Source organism: Furipterus horrens, unplaced genomic scaffold (assembly GCF_987537825.1).
Source record: "Furipterus horrens unplaced genomic scaffold, mFurHor1.1.pri manual_scaffold_1, whole genome shotgun sequence".
Classification (NCBI taxonomy): Eukaryota; Metazoa; Chordata; class Mammalia; order Chiroptera; family Furipteridae; genus Furipterus; species Furipterus horrens.
Genome location: NW_028327171.1, coordinates 111,285,118 through 111,304,418, shown reverse-complemented (window position 1 = coordinate 111,304,418; position 19,301 = coordinate 111,285,118). Strand labels below are relative to the sequence as shown.

Below are 19,301 nucleotides of genomic sequence, written 5' to 3'. Positions count from 1 at the left end.
ATCAGCTGATTTCTCAAAAGAAATTTTGCAGGCAAGAAGGGCCTGACGAGAAGTATTCAATGTGATGAAAAGCAAGGACCTACAACCAAGACTACTCTATCCAGCAAAGCTATCATTTAGAATGGAAGGGCAGATGAAGTGCTTCCCAGATAAAGTAAAGCTAAAGGAGTTCATCGTCACCAAGCCATTATTATATTAAGTGTTAAAGGGACTTATTTAAGAAAAAGATCAAAACTATGAACATAAAAATGACAACAATCTCACAACTATCAACAATTGAATCTAAAAAATAAAAACAAAAACAAACCAAGCAAACAACCAGAAGAGGAACAAAATCATAGATATGGGGATCATTTGGAGGGTTATCAGCTGGGAGGGGGGAGGGGTAGAAATGGGGAAATGGTGCAGGTATTAAGAAGCATAGTCGATTGGTACAAAATAGATAGGGGGAAGTTAAGAATAATATAGGAAAGGGTGAAGCCAAAGAACTTAAATGCATGACCCATGGACATGAACTAAGAGGGGTGGGATTGCTGGAGGGGAGGGGTTACTGGACAGAGAGGAGCAAAGGAGAAAAGAAACTGGAACTACTGTAACAACATAATCAGTGAAATATACTTAAAAAGATACAGAACTTTCAGTAAGAAAAAAATACCTGAAAATTAAAACTCGACATTTGAATGAAAAAGCAGCAGACTCAGTGGAAGAGAGAATTAGTGAAGTGGGAGGTGTATATGAAGAAAGTACCTAGAATACAGGACAGAGACAAACAGCTCCCTCACACATGCCCCAACCACGGACTGAAGCCACAACCAAGGCATGTGCCCTGACTGGGAATTGAACCGGTGACCTTTCACTTTGTGGGACAATGCCCAACCAACTGAATCACACTTCTCAGGGCTACTCTTCAGCTTTAAAAAGGAATGGATTTTTAAACGTGTTCTAAGAAGGATAAACTTTGACAACATTAAGTAAAATAAGCCAAACACAAAAGGACAATTACTGTAAAATTTCAGTTATATAAGGTATCTAGAGTGGTCAAATTCATAGAGACAGAAAGTAGGATAGAGGTCACTATGGCCTGGGAGTGGGGTAAAATCAAGAGTTATTGTTCAATGGGTACAGAGTTTCTATTTGGGATGATGAAAACGTTTTGGAAATGGATCATGGTACTGGTTGCTCTACACTGTGAATGTACTTAATGCCAATGACTTGTATACCTAAAAATAGTTAAAATGACAAATTTTATGTTATGTATATTTTACCACACAAAACTTGCAGGATGTGATTAAAGCATTAAGGACACTTACAGTTACAAATCTTCACTTTAAAAACTAAGCCTTGGCTGGTGTGGCTCATGGATTGAATGCCGCCTGCCTGTGAACCATAGGGTCACTGGTTCAGTTCTCAGTCAGAGTACATGTCTGGGTTGTGGGCTGGCTCCCCAGTTGGGGGCATGGAAGAGGCAACCACATATTAATGTTTCTCTCCCTCTCTTTGTCCCTTCCTTCCTCTCTCTCTCTAAAAGTAAGTAAAATCTTTAAAAAATAAAAGAAATAAGAACTGAAAATTAAGTTAAATACCCAACCTAAGAAGCAAAATGAAAACAGCAAAATAATCGCAAAGTAGAAAGAAAACAGAAAATAATTAAGATAAAAGCTGAATTTGCTGGATAGAAGGCTATTATATTGTACAATAAAGATCAATAAGGCTAAGGTTGGGTCTTAGACAAAACTAGTAAAATCCCTCTAGCAAAATTAATCAAGAAACCGAGAGAAAGCAAAAATAAACACAAAAAGGAATGAAGGATTCTGCTGATATTTATAAAATATATTCTACAGTTTTAACACACTGAATTTTCCAGTTATGCAACTATGTAACCAAGAGGAGCGTGTACTTTGTTTCGCTCAGTTTTACCAAGAAGTTTATTCACCATTTGGAATAACCTGTCATCGAGAGGAGTGTGCTCATGCTGGTTGAGTCATCAAAGGCAGTATACCCTGTATGAGACTGCACTGTGGCCAAGTCTATGCATAGACAGAGGCCTATGATCACTTCATACCAACTTTTTAGAGTAGTTGTGATCAAGCATTTGCAAATGGAAATATATATTTTATTACAGTTTTCCTTTTTTTCTTTTATTTTCCATTATATAAATGTCACCCCTGGAAATTGATTTAGGGAATTGAGTTAGGGCATTATATTGATTTTTTCCGACCAGAAAAGAGGACAGGTTAAATAATCTATGATTTTTCTTTCAGAGGAAAGCAATATAACATAGTGTTTAAGAGTACAGACCCAGATATCCCATTTCTAGGAATCTATTTCAAAGATACGCTGACAAAAATACAAACAGTTATATACACTAAATCGTTACTAAAATATTATCTGAAACAGCAAAAGACTGGAAGCACCTTGAATGGCTATGAATAGGGGACTTGCTGAATTAACTATGGTATATCCAGACACTGAAGTATTATGATGCTATAAAAATGAATGAGGAAATCATTCTATATACTGCCATGGAGTGATCTCATGATATTCTACTAATGAGAATGTAATATTGGGGCGGGGGGGAGATACATGTATGGTGTGCTACCACTTGTTTAAGGGGTGGTGGTGGTGGTGAGTCTATCAATACACACACATTTTTTTTTTTAATGAAAGGATAAACCATATTTTTTGTTGTTGTTAGTTCATGTTTTTTATTAACCCATATACAATTACTTGTTTTCTGGTTTGTTGAAGCAATAGGTCAGACTACATTTGCCACAATAATATCTGTCAAAAGTGGCTAGCCATAAAAACTCCAGCACCACATTCATCCGAAGGACACTCCCAACAAAGGTGACTGATTTTGCCATTCTCATCACCTTGTTGTATTTCAGTACAGCCAGCTTAACCTTCTTTCTCTTATTCTTATTCTTCTGGGGAGTGGTGTAAGACTTCTTCCTTTTCTTAGAACCACCACGAAGTCTCAGCACAAGGTGAAGAGTAGACTCCTTTGGAATATTGTAGTCAAAGTACATCCACCTTCCAGTTGCTTGCCAGCAAAGATCAGTCTTTGATGATCAGGAAGAATTCCTTCCTTATCCTGGATCTTGGCCTTGACATTTTCTATCGTGTCCGAGGGTTCAGCCTTGAGTGATGGTCTTCCCCGTAAGTTTTCACAGAAATCTGCATCTTGGCAGCAATTCCACCATAGATTGTGAATCAGAAAGGGCAACCATAATTTTTTTAAATGGTTACTTGGGTGAAGGAGGGAACATAATGGAGAGGACTAAGCTGGAAGTTAAGACTTCCTGAATATATATCTTGCTTTGTATATTTGATTTTGGAACCCTGTAAAGTACATAAAACCACCAACAAAAGTAAAATAAATATACTGCTTATAATAAATATGATATCATAGAGACCTAATCCAACAATCCATTGACAAAAGTAAAATAAATATACTGCTTATAATAAATATGATATCATAGAGACCTAATCCAACAATCCATTGCCTATAAATATATCCTCGTATTTTTCACTTTTCAGACAACACATGAATGTTACTTAGTTTTACAATTAAACAAAACGAAGATCAAAACACTGTAATGGTTAAAAATTCACATTTTCTTCTGTCCTTACATCTTTATGACACCTACAACAAGAACTTTCTACATTATTCTATGTATCACACATTAGCAAATACTCATGAACCAGAACATGACCCTGCCTCTATTATTGTATCTATTATATATCATTATTTCCTCTACCGAACACTACTTGATGAGAGAGAACTAATTTTTATCTTTTTATTCCCAAACAGCATCTAGCAAAGTGTTTATATACATTACATAAACTCAAAATGTGTTTCATAAATTAAAAAACGTTAGCTAGTTTAGATAAATAAACTACTACCATTGGTCAAGTTGTATACTGAAAGCCAAATCACTCATTTTTTCAGGCTCCTGATTCAATCACCTATAAAATGGAATACCTGGACCTGGCTGGCGTGGGTCAGTGGATTGAGCACCAGCCTATGAACCAAAGGGTTAATGGTTCAATTCCCAGTCAGGGAACATGTCTGGGATGGGGGTGCGCAAGAGGCAACCACACATTTATGTTTCTCTCCCTCTTTCTCCCTCCCTTCCCCTCTCTCTAGAAATAAAATCTTAAAAATTAAAATGGAATACCTGAATTACTACTCTAACAGTGAGTGGGGATGGGTGAATACAAGATATGAAAGATGCTTGGAAACATTTAATCTCTATTTATTATTATCACTTTTTTTCTCCATTGTTTTGCTATATTAGAAGAAACAGGCGTCATTAATTGCAAATGATAAGAATGCTCACAAAGTGCAAACAAAACTATGCCTCCTTGGGGCACGCCACTTGAATCTCCTTTTCAAATGAATTTTTTTTCTCCTAAACTCTAAGGGTCGCCACAAGACTTGCAACCAGGGCTGCAGCAGCTGGTCCTGGGCTAACCCCCTGAACATGTCTCCAAGGCCCCCTTTCTTTTGACTTTTCAGTGAGGTGACAGTAATCTATCTTGGCTCACTTCTTTCCTGTAACATTCCTAGAGAGCCAAAGCGGGCCACCTAAGCTCTCTTCTGTTGTTGCTTCTTCTGTCCTAGGCCCTTCCTTGTTTCACGGTCCCCAGCTTTAATAAAGATCCTCTCAAAAACAAACAAAAAACTACGATAAATTTTTATGATAAGTACACATTTAGAAAATTTTCAGAATAAAGAGGAATATACAAAATTCAACTGTATTTTTGTATACTAAACAGAAAATGAAATTGGAGGGGGAAAGTACCATTTATAATATAATAAAAAATATAAAGTTCCTAGGACGGAAGTTGCCAAACTTACTTCCTTTACGCTCAGTAATTATTTTACAGTGCTCCAGGCCAACAGAAATTCCTGAGTTTCTTTTATTTAGTAGTTAGGTCTGAAAACTTCATTAGTATTCATTAATGTCCTAAAAACTTAGTAACTTTTCAAAAGCAATACACATAAATTGAAAAATAATACTTTTATTTCTTTGTCACTTATAAATGGGAAATATTCACCTGATGGGCAATATTTTCTAATAATGTTATTCCTAATACTGCAAAGATACTTAACAACCTCTGAAACCCTGGACCCTGCCCAACCTTACTTTTTGTGCCACACTGATTTTCATACTTTTATTTTTATTCTCAGGCAACTGTTTCACAAAGATAAGACATTATCAAATGTAACACAACTTAATGTTGAAACGGTGGAACTTCCTAGAGGTAGAAGTCCACACTATGTCCAATAAATGTCAATCACTGTTTCTCTCTAATATTTAAAGTATCAGGTGTGATGCTTCTGAGCTCAGACGAAAGACTGATAAATGTGACTACACTGTACACCATCAAACAGACAAGCCACAAACCAGGAGCTATCTGCAACAAAGGGTAATTGACAAAACTGTATACAGAATATATAAAGAATTCCTACAAAGAAGTAGGAACCTAATAATAATGACCAAATGACACATTCATTTCATTGATTACTAACAGTGAATAAATATGTAAGAACATGATGAAACTCAAAAGAAAAAGTGAAAATGTGAATTATGTCCATTAACAGATATCATACTGGCAAAACTTAAGGCTGACCAAAATCAAGGGTTAGCAAGGATGCAGAACAAAGAGATTCTTACACATTGCTAGCAGGAGAGTAAATTGCTACAACTATTTCAGAAAACAATTTGGTATTAACTTGTAAAGTCAATTGTCTGTATATTCTGCAACTCAGCAATTTTACTCCTGGGCATAAATCCAAGCTCTTACCCATGTGTAAAGAATAAGAATATTCACTGTAGCACTTGTCATAACAGCAAACAACTGAAAACAGTCATTTGGCTAGGTTGGGCTAGGCTAGGCTAGGCTAGGCTAAGCTTTGGCAACAAACATATCCCCCAAACCTCACTGGTTTAACACAACAAAGATTTTATTTGTAACAGACACAAGGACACAAGGCTCGAGGAAGTTATCTTTTTTTCCTTAAGGAGATTTTGGGATCTGGGCTGCTGCCATCTTTTTTTTTTTTTTTTTTTTTTTAATTTGACTTAGAGAGAGGGGGTAAGGTAGAGAAACATCAATTTGTTATTCCACTTATTTATGCATTGATTGGTTGATTCTTGTATGTACCCTGACAGGGGATCGAACCCGCAACCATGGCCTACTGGGGATGACGCTCTAACCAACTGAGCTACCTGGCCAAAGCTGGGCTGCTGCCATTGTAAAGTTCCACCAAAACGGAAGAGACTGAGGGTGCATGTGCCTCTTGACTATCTCAGTCCACGGGTGTCATGCCTCACTTCCTCTCATAGCTCAACAGAACCTGGCACATGGGAGGCAATCAAAAAATATTTGTTAATAAATGCATGAATACAGAGGAGTCAGAGAACACTTCTATCACTTCAAGATGATTTGTGAAAGAGCATGGCTGTGACTTGATAAATGATATAAAGCACAGTTACCATGGATAAAATGTGGGGGATGGACAGACCAGGTATTTTCTGTAAGTCACAAACAGCAAGTAGGCTTCACTTCACAGAAATACTCTGAATGGTCCAGAGTAGCTGGCTGCCACATCTTCCTGTATACTGTGACAGGAAGAATTCAGAGGCTGCATTCCACTAATGGGAGGGTATGAAATAAAATCATCAGGCAGAGACAGAGAGAGAGAAAAAAAACTAAAAACCTCTCCTCCCTTAAGAAAAATGGTTTTTAAAGTGAGAAAGATTTTCTTTTATTCTTCTACTTATTTTAGAGAGAGAGGAGGGAGAAAGAGAAGGAGAAAAACACTGATGGTTGCCCCTCACACGCCTCTAAGTGGGGACCTGGCCTGCAACCCAGACACATGCCCTGAACGGAGCATCAAACCAGCGACCTTTCTCTTTGCAAGACGCCCAACCGAGTCCCACTGGGCAGGGCAAGAAAAGGTTTTAAAAAGAATATTCCTAAACAATATCAAATAGCAGATAGAGGTTTTCTTAAAAAAGTGAACACAAGTTTCCCTTTACCCCCACCACCTTCTCCCTTAATCCCAACTAGATTAAACTTCTAACAGCAATTATACTTCAGTAACCTTTGCAGCCCCAGCACACAGTACAGAGCTTGGCACACATACGTGCCCAACAAATGCTAACTAAAATGAACTGACACTAGGTGTGTAAATAAAGTTACAGAAACAGATATCACCAGGGAATAGGCACTTTTTAAAGATAAAGAAATGTATCTGTCAAATTTTCATATTGTATCAGTGATGTGGGGGAAAAAATTCCCAGTGTCAACTTATGATACTTCAGGAGTGCTATCATGCAGACAGGCCAACCCTGAATGAGAATTTGCTCTTAATGTTATATTCAAATTATCTGTCTTTACAATTTTTTGCGTATGAACAAACTCTTCTGTAAACTGTGCTATCCATTATGGGCGGCCATGCTAGCCACACACAGCTACTAAACTTAAATGAATTAAAATTAAATAAAAATAAAATTCAGTTTCTTAGTCACACCAGTTATAGATTTCAAGTACTCAGTAGTCATATGTATTTGTGGCCACCACATTAGACAGCACTATCCTAAATCTTTCTATACAACTGTTCATACACAGAGGAAGAGTGGTTATTTCTAAGTCAAAGATTATACCTAAAAAGTTTAGAAACTAAACTTATATTGAAATTTTAGTTTTTGCCTTAAATTTGTCAAAAACAGGAGAGCAACTGACTACTGTACCAACTTTATACTAGTCTGAAAAGGGGCCTAACATTATGTATCCTAACCATTTATATGAACCCAGTTGTAGGCTAACACCCAAGAACTTTGTTTTCATCCTCTAGAATTACTGTTCAATTTTTGAAGCATAAACTCCAATCAACAGTGATAGGGTAATATAGTCTTTCTCTTTCACGAGGATCCTATGGTCTTTGATATCTGGGGGGGGAAGATTAGTCCCTATGCAACAAGGACAAAATTCAGCTTGTTTCCTCAAATGAAGTCTGCCAGCACCCTGTTCCTGAGAAGAGCATGTATAGGCAAATCTTTGAGCACAGGAGAGAAAAGCATGCTGGACTTCTAAGGTACAATATTTCATCAGTGTGATTACAACAGAAAACCTCTTCCTAATGGTAAGAGCTCCAAAATAATGTCTATTGATTCATACAACTTAAAGAAGTTATGAAAATAACAGTCAGGTCCCTTAGCCTCTCCTTTGGACCTCTACTTACACACCATAGGCTCTGAAACAAAACAACAATGTTAGAACACACACACACCAAGTTCTGTAAATGAATCTCATATAAACACCAAAGGTATTAAGTTCCTCAAAATGCTAGTTTATATTATTTACCATTATTATATCTCCAAGCCATTTTTTTCTGTAAACAAAGATACAAAAGCAGCAGCAAGCACCATCATAAAAAGCTTTCCATTCTGACTATATCCACAAGCGATTAACAATGGTTCTCTCTATGGACAATAAAGTTGAGTGGTTTTCCTTGGTTCTAGAATATAAATAGATGAAAATGCTTATTTATACACGTACTGTTCTTGTAAGGAGAAAAGGCAGTTATCTTCAATTAGAAAGAAAACTACTTGTCTTAAAAGAGCTCTTTAAAATACCACTTCTTCCTTTAAAAAAATTTTTTTTTTCGAGAGGAAGGGAGAAACAAAGGGAAACATCAATGTGAGAGAAACATGGATCGGTTGCCTCATGCACACCCCCAGTCAAGGCCCTAGCCTGAAACCCAGGCATGTGCCCTGATTGGGAATTGAACGTGGGGACCCTTTGGTTTGCAGAATGATGCCCAACCCACTAAGCAACACCAGTCAGGGCTACCACTTTTCCTTAACTGTTATAATTTGATATGATCTCTTCTCTTCCTGAGTTCCTACTGCACTAAATACCATTCTGGTATTCATGCTGGTCATTAAGTCAGTGTTTCTCAATTCCAAATTCTTCCTTTTTGCCTACGCTGAGAATGGATTTGGGACCTTTAGGTATTTTAGTTTCCCTTTGCCAGCTTCCATGATGTTAAACTTTATCAGTAGAGGGCGCAGGAGAGACAGTGCAAGAGAAATTTTATTTCCTGGTTCTAACGCACTTGCACACCAGGCTCCTCCTCCCAGGCTTCTTCAGGGCAAGGTGGCCCACTCTCCTCCAGGGAGGTTTTGTAGCGCAGCTTTATGAATAGCTTTCCCTGGCACCCTATAGGGCAGATGTCCAGCACAGGTCCACTAACAGGGCGTCATGATGACTTCTGCCATTAAGTGATCCACAGTCATGCTCTCTCCAACAAGGTCTGGATCTCAGCTCCTGGAGGAAGGATGGCTCTTCCCCGTGTGCTCTAACTCAGCCCTGGGGATAGCAGTGGCTTCTATTTCTGCTATTCCTATGTTCTTTAGAGTTCTATTTACTTCTTACTAGCTAATTCCTAATTATTCCATTCCCCTGTTAAGAGTCAATAATTCTTTCCATGTTCAAATCACTGGGGGGTTCTTTCCTGATTGGACCCAGAGTGATATGGTCCCATCCATTAATATGACACATACTTCCTTGAATTTCAGTCAGCTGAATTCTAACTTTACTTCTCTTCCTACAAGATTACAAACTCCTGGCTGGCAAGGAACACTTTTCATACTTCTCTGTAACTATCTGATATCAACATAAACACTGTTAACAAATTTGGCACCAACAAATGTTTAAACACACATTTCAAATGATTCATACTCTATGTACCTGAATTAGATTAAGGCCACTATAAACAACACATTTTTCTAATAACCCACTTTACTTCAGAATTTTTACCACCAAAAACATAAATAATTAAGAACATAAGAATGCATTCCTCAATATCAGGACCAGCCTGCATAAAGACCTGGTAAGACAAGAGATAATGAACTGCTCATGCTCACAGACTGTTCAGGCTATAGGGTCATAATAGGATTGAGCATGAATGATTGTTATTTTTGCCTAACTATGAACAATAAGGTAAGAAATTATGCTCAGAACAAGGATGTTACAGCCAGATGACAAATCATTTATTTACAAACAAATAAGATAATTATATAGAAATTTTAGGGTGACGTGGTTGAAAGTACAAGAGGCTTTATGGTAAATCTCTACTGTGCTTCTAAAAACCTAGCAGAAAGCCCCCCTTCAACAAACACAGTATCAATACTCAGCTTATCTCCTATGAGGAAAATTGGAAGAGGTTCAAAAGGCTATCCTCATTGGCCCCTATCCCAATTTGCATTGTTACCTTTTTGCTCAAAGGGTTCCCCTCCAGCTTATTCCAATAAAATGTTTAAAAGCTTGTTTAAAATGTGTATAAAGCAGTACTTGTTTTCATCAACCCTCAAACCAGCCCTCTGTGAAAATACCTCAATGGCAAATTAGACTTGGGAGCCATACGTGAAAGTGCAGAAAATACAAAAATGAAGCAATTATCCTGAGTTCAAACATGGAAAAAATTGCACTATTTTCAAATGCCTTTTAGTAATCTAAAGCAGAACCACTGAAAGAGTGATGTATTTATTACCAGTTCTCAATGAAGTACAAAAATTGAGAAAAAGCATTTAGAAACTGAAATCTGACAATGATTTGCTGTTGACTCTAACAAATGGGGCTTGCATTTTGTACATATGGTTTTTCTTTCATTTCCATTTTATGGTATTTTATAAAAGTGATTAGTCTATTACAGAAAGTTTCTGAGGCATTGATCTAAAGCATCTAAAGCTTTCCTAAAGGATCTGAATATACATTTCTCCAAAGATATAAAATAGCCACAAAAGACATTTAGCATGATTAGCCATCAGGGAAATGCAAAATAAGACCACAATGAGATTTCATTTCACATCTACTAGGATAACTATTGTATAATCAGAAAGACAGAAAATAAGTTTAGCAAGGACATGGAGAAATCAGAATCCTTATACACTGTTTGTTGGTGGGATTGCAAAATGGTGCAGTAGCTTTGGAATACAGTCTCTTAGCTCCTGCTCAAAAGGTTAAACACGGAGTTATATATCTCAGCAATCCCACTCCTATGCATATAACCGAAAAGAAATGAAAAGAAATCCACACAGAAACCTATACACGAATGAGCACTATTCATAACAAAAAATAAAAAGAGCATTTGAGATCTTGTTTCCCAGAATATATTATCAGTTTGGCTCAAATAAAGTCTTCTTTTTAAAAATATTACTTTATTTTATTGTTGTTCAATTACAGTTGTCCCAATTTTTCCCCAGTTGCTCTCCCCTGCCCTGCCCACTCCCCTGCTTCCACGGTCAGTCCACACCCTGTTGTCCATGTTCATGGGTCCTTTATGCTTGTTCCCTGACTACACCATTCCCCTTCTTTCCCCCCTTATCCCCCTCCTTCTGGTTGCTGTCAGTTTGTTCCTGATTTCCATGTCTCTGGTTCTATTTTGCTCATTTGTTTTGTTCATTAGTTTCCACTTATAGGTGAGATCATATGGTATTTGTGTTTCACTGCTTGGCTTATTTCACTAAAGCAGAATACTCTCCATTCCCATCCATGCTGTTGAAAAGGGTAGGAGTTCCTTCTTTCTTTCTGCTGCATAGTATTCCATTGTGTAAATGTACCAGAGTTCTTGGATCCACTATCTACAGATGGGCACTTAGGCTGTTTCTAGCACTTGGCTATTGTAAATATCACTCCAATGAACATTGGGGTGCACAGGTTTTTTTGAATTGGTATTTCAGGATTTTTAGTGTATAATCCCAGCAGTGGGATCACTGGATCAAAAGGCAGTTCCATTTTTAGTTTTTTGAGGCAATTCCATACTGTTTTCCATAGTGGCTGCACCAGTCTGCATTCCTACCAACAATGCACTGGGCATAGTAAGTTTCCCAGACTAAAAAAGGCTAAAAGAATACGTCTCTACCAAGCCAGCATTGCAAAACATGCTAAAGGAACTGCTTTAAGAAGAAGAAAAATAGAGACAAAAACAAAGCTACAAAGGGAAAAATGGCAATGAATAAATACCTACCAATAATAACCTTAAATGTAAATGAATTAAATGCTCCAATCAAAAGAATAGTGTAGCTGAATAGGTAAAAAAACATGACCCACATATATGCTGTCTATAAGAGACACACCTCAGAACAAAAGATCTACACAGACTGAAAGTGATGAAAAAAAAATACTCCAAGCAAATGGACATGATAAAAAGGCAGGGTAGCAGTACTTATATCAGACAAAATAGATTTCAAAACAAAGGCCATAAAAGACAGAGGACACTTAATAACACTTAAGGGAAGACTATATCAAGAGATATAACCATTGTAAACATATATGCAACCAACACAGGAGCACCCAAATAGATAATGAAAATCTTGGAAGACTTCAAGAAAGATATAGACAGCAACACACTCATAATAGGGGACTTTAACACCTCATTGTCAATAGTGGACAGATCTTCCAAACAAAGAATCTGCAAGGATATTGTGGCATTGACAACCCTCTAGATCACATGGACTTAATTGATATATACAGAACTTTTCACCCCCCAAAATCAAAATATACATTCTTTTCAAAGGCACGTGGAACATTTTCAAAGATAGACCACATGGGAGGACACAAAACAAGCCTCCACAAATTCAAGAAAAAATTGAAGTGTATCAAGCATCTTCTCAGATCACAATGGCTTGAAATGAGAGACCAAACTCAAGGAAAAAACTCAAAAACATTCAAATTCATGGAGACTGAATAACATGCTATTAAACCATGAATGGGTTAACAATGAGATCAAAGAAGAAATAAAAGTTTCTGGAAACAAATGAAAATGAACACACAACAACCCAAAACCTATGGGATACAGCGAAGGCAGTCATGAGAGGGATATTCATAGCAATACAGGCCTACTAAAAAGGATAAAAGAATCTCAAATAAACAACCTAACCCTACAGCTACAAGAACTAGAGGAACAACAACAAACAAAGTCCAAAGCAATAAAAGGAAGGAAATAATCAGGATTAGAGCAGTGGTTCTCAACCTTCCTAATGCCGCGACCCTTTAATACAGTTCCTCATGTTGTGGTGACCCCCAACCATAAAATTATTTTCGTTGCTACTTCATAACTGTAATTTTGTTACTGTTATGAATCGTGATGTAAATATCTGATATGCAGGATGTATTTTCATTGTTACAAATTGAACACAATTAAAGCATAGTGATTAATCACAAAAACAATATGTAATTATATATGTGTTTTCCGACGGTCTTAGGCGACCCCTGTGAAAGGGTCGTTCGATTCCCAAAGGGGGCACGACCCACAGGTTGAGAACCGCTGATATAGAGACTAAAAGAACAATTTGAAGGATCAATAAATCCAGAAGCTGGTTCTTTGAAAAGATAAACAAAGTCAATAAGGCTTTAACCAGACTCACTAAGAAAAAGGGAGGACCCAAATAAATAAAACAAGGAACGGAAGAGGTGTAATTACAGCTGATATCACAGAAATACAAAGGATTGTCAGATATTAATATGAGCAACTATATGCCAAGACATTTGACAACCTGAATGAAATGAACAAATTTCTAGAAACATATAATCTTCCAAAACTGAATCAAGAAGCAGAAAGCCCAAAAAGAACAATAAGAACTAGTGGAATTGAAGCAGTACTCAAGAAACTCCCAGCACACAAAAGCCCTGGACTGGACAGCTTCACAGGTGAATTTTACCAAACATTTAGGGACGACCTAGCTCCTATCCTTCTCAGACTTCTCCAAAAATCTCAAGGAGAGAGAGGACTCGCAAACACTTTCTATGAGGCCAGTATTATCCTAATTCCAAAACCAGGTCAAGACACAACAACGAAAGAAAACTACAGGCCAATGTTGCTGATGAACACAGATACTAAAATCCTCAACAAAATATTGGAAAACCGGATCCATCAATACATTAAAAAGATCATACACCATGATCAAGTGGGATTCATCCCAGGAATGCAAGGATGGTATAATAGTCGCAAATCAAATAAACTCTAATAAAAATTCCTCCAAAAATTGAAACAAACAAACAAGCAAGAAAGCAACCCCCAAACTTCCATTAACTAATAAACAGACAAATAAAATCTGGTATATCCACACAACGGAACATTATTTGGCCAAAAAAGAAATGAATTACTCATACATGCTACAATAGGGATGAACCTTGAAAACACTGTACTAAGTGAAAAAAAAGTCACAAAAGACCACATAATATATGCATCAACTCGTATGCCCAGAATTAGATGAATTTATAGAGACAAAAAACAAATTAGCGGTAGCTTGGGGTGGGGGGGGAGTAGTTTGAGATCTAATGAGTAACTGCTATTGGGTGCAAGAGTTCTCTTTGGGGTACTGCAAATATTCTGAAATTAGATAGTGCTGATGGCTGTACAACTTCATATATATGGTTAAAAAACACTTAAAACCTTTTAGGGGTAAATTTTATCATATATGTATTATATCTCTTTAATTTAAGGAAAGGAAAGAAACCGTGGTGGGGCAGATGTAGACACAGAGAGCAAGGACTGATGGAGCCCTGACCTGTGTGGCTCAATAGGTTGGACATCATCCCACAGAGCAAGGTGATGCCAATTTGACTCCCAGTTAGGGCACATGCCTGGGTTGTAGGCCAGGTCCCCTACTGGGGTGCATGCAACAGGCCACCAATCAATGTTCCTCTCACACATCAAGTTTTTCTTCCTTTCTTCCCCTCTAAGGATAAATAAAATCTTTTTTTTTTAAAAAAAAAAGGAGGACTGATGGAAGCAGAGGTAAGGATGGAGTGTTTCCCTCTGGTGAAGAAGAAAGACCATAAGAATATGCTGGGGAAAAAAAAAAAAAGAAAAGAAAAGAAAAAGAATATGCTGCAGTCTCCTAGAGTAGTTCAAAGAGAAGAGTGCTAAAAAAATGACTAAAAGAATAGAAGCATCACTGGACTAATCACATGGCCTTTTAAACAGGACTACTCTGAAGGTGGCAAAACTACTTATAGGTTTTGTTATGTTTAGGAAAAGAATCACTTGCATGATTTCACAGCCACACCGCCTACATTCTATACTGTTGTTCATATCTGAAAAAGGTTGACAGTCTTCACTTAAAAAAAGAAAAAAGCTGTCTGGATTATTTATTCTGCTAGTAGAGTTTCCGTCTGGTAACAGAAAAACACAGTAGTAAAAAATGTGTACTTTTCCCATTTTAAAGAAATTAACATTCTTGAAAGAAAACAAATTTAAAAAATCATTTGTTTCAGTCTTTCTCACCTCTTACCATTATACCCAATGCCCAAAACTATCCATGCCTCCCAAAACAGCTCCCCAAAACTTCTAAGTCACCACTGCCCATGATTAAATCATTGTTACTAATTATCTCCAAATCCACTCTTAGTCCCTCAGTCTATTCTTTCCACTGCAGGGAGCAGCCTTAAAAACATATTAAAGAAGATGGAGGCCTAGATAGACACACTGTGTCTCCCACCACAACTAAGAAGGATACAACTATCTCAAAACTAGAGCCAACCAGAAGTTCCAGAAAATCGAGCTGCATCGAAGTCCAACAAACAAAGATATAAAGAATAAATACTTATCCAGACAGGTAACAGGGGTGGAGAGGAAGCAGTGTGGTGGCAGCAGCAGCAGTGGGCTGTCGGAAAGCACTGTCACATGTTTTAGAAAGTCAGGAGGGACACCTGGGGAGCACTCCCAGACCAGACCGAGCAGCTCTTGGTTCCAGTGCCAGGAAAAATAAAGCTTCATTGCTTCTGACTGTGAAAACCAGTGAGGGTTGGGGCGAGGAAGAAACTGCGGGTCTCTCAGCAGAGTCTGTTTGTTTAAATGGCCCCGACGGTCCTAGAACGTCCACAGACCCACCCACTTTGGGAATGATGGGCAATGCAACAGCAAAACAGGCGCTAGTCTGACACAGGGTGGGAGACAAGCCTGGAAAAGGGGCGAGTGCTGAGCAAGCGGCACTGTTCCCTCTCAGACTCCTCCTCTGCACACAGCACCACAACGTGGTGAAAAGGGTTGCCCTGTACTGACAAATACCTAAGGCTCCGCCCCTTACAACGTAACAGGTGGGACAGCTCTACCTAAGACACAGAGGCAAACAAACACAGGAGCCTGTCAAGATGCGGAGACAGAGAAGTATGGCCCAAAAGAGGGAATGAATCAAGGATCCAGAGGGAAAACTAAGCAACAAGGAGATAGCCAACCTAATAGACGTGGAGTTCAAAACACTGGTGATAAAGATGCTCACAGACTTGACAGATATGCTTACGTACAACAAACACAGAAAGGAAGAAGTGAAGGCTATGCTAAATAAAAGGAAGGAAAATCCATATAAAACCAATGGTAAAGCTAAAGAAACCAGGGTTCAAATCAATGATTTGGAACACAAGGAAGAAAAAAACAGTCAACCAGTACAGAATGATGAAACAAGAACTGAAAAAAGTAAGGAGAGGCTTAGGAACCTCTAGGACAACATTAAACATGCCAACATCCGAATCACAGGGATGCCAGAAGGAAAAGAGGAAAAGCAACAAATTGAAAACTTACTTGAAAAAATAATAAAGGAAAATTTCCCAAATTTGGCGAAGGATATAGACATACAAGTCTAGGAAGCACAGAGAGTCCGAAACAAGCTAGACCCAAAGACGACCATACCAAGACACATCATAATTAAAATGCCAAAGGTTGAAGATAAAGAGAGAATCTTAAAAGCAGCAAGAGAAAAGATGAGAGTTACCTACAAATGTGTGCCTATAAGACTATCAGCTGATTTCTCAAAAGAAAACTTTGCAGGCAAGAAGGGCCTGGTAAGAAGTATTCAAAGTGATGAAAAGCAAGGACCTACAACCAAGATTATTCTATCCAGCAAAGCTATCATTTAGAATGTAAGGGCAGATAAAATGCTTCCCAGAGGAGGTAAAGCTGAAGGAGTTCATCACCACCAAGCCATTATTACATGAAATGTTAAAGGGACTTTTTAAGAAAAAGAAAAAAAACTATGAACACTAAAATGACAATGAACTCCCAACTATCAAAAAATGGATCTAAAAAATAAAAACAAAATCCAACTAAGCAAACCAGAATAGGAACAGAATCGTAGGTATAGGGATCATTTGGAGGGTTATCAGCTGGGAGGGGGAAGGGGGAGAAATGGGAAAACGGTGCAGGGATTAAGAAGCATAATTGGTTGGTACAAAATAGACAGGGGGATGTTAAGAATAATATAGGAAAGGGTGAAGCCAAAGAATTTATATGCACGACCCACAGACATGAACTAAGTTGGGGGGAATTAGTGGAGGGAAGCGGGGTACTGGGCAGAGGGGAGCAAAGGGAAAAGAAAAAAAGCCAAAGGAAAAAAAAAACATTAAAATTGATTACTTCAGGTCTTAAGATAAAACCGTTAATAGTACACCCTTGATCAGGCCCCTAGCTTTTCAGACTAATCTCTTTGTAGTCTTTCCCTCTACAGGCTTTAACTTTTATCCATTTAAAAAAATTTTCTGTAAGTAGCTGACTCAGGTCTTCATACATGACCTTCCTGGAATGGTTTCTGATCAGCAATCAATGATTCCATTTGCCTGGAACTGAGGGAGATTTCCTGGGCAACACGGATTGAACGGTCACTTTCTGTCCACCACCTACATCTGTCAAAGACTTCAAGACTGGTCTAGATATTACTTTCTCAGGAAACTTTCTCTGACACCTCCTCACTCTCAACCTGTGCACATTAGTTTATTCCCTTTTGCCTTAGAATTCAACATACTGGATTTGCTTTTTTAAATGTCTTCTACAGTATAAACTCCACAAGCATGGATCAAATGACTAATCTGTTGACTTCAGAGCACTAAGATTACATCACTAGCACCTAGCAGTATGCCTAGTCCATGTGTCTGTCTACGAGATGAGTAATTATTTGTTGAATGAATAAGTGAATCAATGAAAAGGTTTATCTGTGATGGAATCTTTAGGCTAGGGGAGACCCAGGAAAATTTGAAGATACACCCATTATTCTATTTTCTTTAAGATTTCTATTTTAGAATTCTAAGACAATTAAATGCTCCATTTATCCACCGTATATTCAGGATAAGACCAGTAGGACATTAAACAGTCTAAATTCTCACTAGTCAATCTCTATTACAAGTATTCATCAATTTACAACAGACCATATTCCTACCAGAAGATGGAATTCTAGGCAACAGGAACAATAAGTATGACCTAGCTCATGAGACAGCAAGGAGATAGGAGGGCATATGGTAGCAAGTAGAGGGAAATAAGACTGTTGAGTGGGGTTAGAAAGACACAGATGCTAGGTAATAGGGAGCACCTGGAAATTTGAGAGATATGGTTTTAAGTTTTTTGCTTTTCTAAAATTCTCATAATAGAAGTAGTACATGAGGGTGGAGGGGTTAGGGGAGGTGAGAGATGGTATTGGGGGAAATAAATGATAATGGAAAAAACACACACAGGAAAATGTAGTGCATGAGCATTACAAAAGACAAAACGAAAAACTTCAAACCAGAATAAAATATAAACTAAAAAAAAAAAAAAATCCATAATTCTACTTCCCAGAGAAACCTGTTTTTTTATATTTTCACACTAGAAGCAGGGAAATGGAAAAAAAACAAAAAACAACTCTTAATAAGTCTCTCTTAATCCAAATATTTATTTAGTGTATAGAGTGTCACATACTGGAGAACAAAGATGCTAACTAAGGTTTAGTCTCCATTAGAGCTCACCACACCACGAGCAGGAAAACAGTAACACAAGACCACTCTGCAACTGAGATGAGCTGACTGGACTGAGTGAGTGGAATGCAATGGAAGAGGGCACAGAGCTCCTATTTATATGAGAGTAATTAGGCAAAGAAATCAGAATAGGCTTTTAAAGGATGAAAAAGAATCTGCCAGGCAAAGGAAGAGAAGAAGGTCTCTGTTTACAGAGGAAAGTGTATAAAGAAACTTTGCAATCTTCTCCCTGCTTAGCCTCCACCCAATCACTACACTAAAAAAGTGAAACAATGACTAACCATGAGACCCTGGGAATGCTTCAAAACTGCCTGTAAGGTAGGGAACAGGTAAGCACAAAAATCTGAATTGGCACATGGCTTCCTGGAAGGTGCAGATATACAAGCAAAGTGTCCTGTTGTGGGTACCAAGCCAGAAACAGGAAGTATCCAACAGTAGCACACACTAAAAACCAGGCTAGGTTAAGACCCCACAATTTTAGCCAAGAACTATCATATCAAGTG

General features: G+C 37.9%; 1 protein-coding gene and 1 pseudogene across 1 annotated transcript in view; both read right to left on the bottom strand.

Moving 5' to 3' along the window:
* PAK2 (p21 (RAC1) activated kinase 2) overlaps positions 1 to 19,301 on the bottom strand; it is a 109,335-nt gene that overhangs the window by 77,740 nt on the left and 12,294 nt on the right. The gene's annotated exons all lie outside the window — the stretch shown is intronic.
* LOC150021729 (ubiquitin-ribosomal protein eS31 fusion protein pseudogene) lies at positions 2,704 to 3,201 on the bottom strand (annotated as a pseudogene).